Source organism: Penaeus japonicus, unplaced genomic scaffold, assembly GCF_977035675.1.
Source record: "Penaeus japonicus unplaced genomic scaffold, GWHDUDI00000001_assembly GWHDUDI00000012, whole genome shotgun sequence".
In the NCBI taxonomy this organism is placed as follows: Eukaryota; Metazoa; Arthropoda; class Malacostraca; order Decapoda; family Penaeidae; genus Penaeus; species Penaeus japonicus.
In genome coordinates this window covers 640,539-643,038 of record NW_028234414.1, presented here as the reverse complement: position 1 = coordinate 643,038, position 2,500 = coordinate 640,539, and positions in this window count along the sequence as shown.

Below are 2,500 nucleotides of genomic sequence, written 5' to 3'. Positions count from 1 at the left end.
TTTCAACTCTAATCTGTTCTCTTATGTATGTTGACCTCTGGCTGACTATGGCACTTATTTTCGACTCGTCCGGTTGCCACATTCACATTCACATTCTTCACATTCGCCCGGCCTGCCTCAGGGAGTACAACATTGGTTATACACATGGCGTTTCTGGTGTGGTGGTTATAGGGAGCCTCTCTCGATCTGCTTGTGCTTTTCAAGTGCTTTGTGTTGATTCCCTTTGCATGCATGGGCTGTGTTGAACTTCTTCAAGATTTTTTCCTTTCTTGTTTTACTTCTGATATTGCTAATTGAAGTAACTCTTCGTCGATCTTTGCGGACTCGGATTTTCTTCGAAAGTACTATTTCCTTATTACAATTAGCTGAGGAGCACATTTTGTTACGTTATGGCAATAATAGGCTGCCGAACACGAAACGGTGCGGTTGGGATTAGCAGAGGAAAGCTGTCAAAAAGAAAGTGCAATTGATTTCATAAAAAGCGGAGCAGAATTGAAGAAAAGTAAAGAAAAGGCTGGTCCTCGGCGATCGTGAATGGTTGTCTGATTTCAGGTTCTTCAGCGTCTCGGTGACTCGGTGACTCGAATAGTCAGTCGACAGCGAGGAAAATGTAATTCGATTCACAACAGGATATGTTCTGAGAGCAATCTGCGTGTATATTAAATCCATCTGCCGAAAGATATTATATGACTCACCTCAAAGACTTATAAGCTACGCCACGTCTTATATGTTTTACTCATTTATTCATATTTATAATCTATGCAGTCCATAACATGCTCTCGTCGTTTCTTCTTTTTCCCGGGTTTACATCTTCACTACATAATTTAATAGTTCTTTAATTCAGAATATCTATGCTTTTGTAACCGTTTTCTTTCTTTTGCTACTGATAACTAATGTATATTCTAAACTGACTTATCAGAAAGAAAGATCACCATTATTGCCAAATACTATCTCTGGTAATCGGCACTTCAACGATCGATTTTCGGACTTCGAAAAGAAAAAACAAATGAGCGTCGTTGCCGAGTCTTCCAGTGAACTTATTGATGCTCCTGAAAATACCTAGATGGCGGTGACTGACTTGCAGAGTGAAAGTGTCTTAATTAAAGTGTCTTGATTAAAAACATAACAACGCTGGATTTCTTTTTTCTTCTTCTTGAAACGTGTTGGCAGGACCACTGACAAGAACCCGGATGAATGATAGCCAAACTCTCTCCGTGATTGCTTCACTACAGAGGAAAGTTGACATTGACGAACTGACAAAGAAAATACACAGCCAGATTGCAACCGAGGAGGTTTTCAAGGTTGAGTGTGTTGCAGTGTGCATAGCTAGATTAAAGTGGTGACATGCAATTTAATGACAATAGTAATGATGATAACGATGATGATGATAAGGATAACAATGATAACTGTAACAAGGATAATAATGATAATAATGATGATGCTCATATCATCAATGATACTATTAATGAAAATAATGATAATATGATAATGAAAACGATAATAGTAATAACAATGATAATAATGATAATGAGGATAATAACATTGATAATATTGCTAATGAAAATCATAATGATAATAATGATATCAATAATATCAATGATGATGATAATGAAGATATTGCTAATAAGGATAACAATGACAATGGTAATGATAATGATAATGATGAAAATAATAGTAGTCATGATAGAAATAAAAGGATCATAACAATGATAATGGTTATAATAATAATAAAAAATATATTGATAATACTAATATTACTAGCAATGATAATGATAATAGCGATGATTGTGAAAATGATGATAACTATGATAATAATGAAGATGATAATACAGATAATAATGAAGATGATAATGCAGATAATAATGATAATAAGGATGCCAATAACAATAAAGTTATAAAGATCAATTAAATTATGATAATGATAATGATGAGGCTGTTAAGCTTATTGATAATGATAAAGACACTGATTATTATTACCATAATGATCCTAATTACCTTGATGAAAGTTACCATCATAAATTCCCCGATTGCTATCATCATCATAAATTCATAATCATCAGCATAATCATTAAAAGAAAAAAGATCATTAATCACTCCTTTTCTTCATCCATTTAAATTATTCATCCACTTATTCACCGACTTAGATCACGCCTTGGATTTGTTTATCAAAATACAACAACAACAACAACAAGAACAACAGCAACGCCACCACCAAGAACATCAACAACAACAACAACAAAAACATCAACATCACCACCAACAGCAGCAACAACAACAACAGCAACAACAAAAACATCACCACCACCACCAACAAGAAAAACATCAACAACAACAAGAAAAACAACAACAACAAAAATCTAATGTTAGCTTATTCTGGAGGTAAACATCCGCTCTTTTGACACTCCATTTGGAAAGTTTGTTTACTCCTTTTCTGAAAAACCCGCGACAGATGACGGCATAATGAGGATGATAATAGTAATAATGATAATAATGATAATGA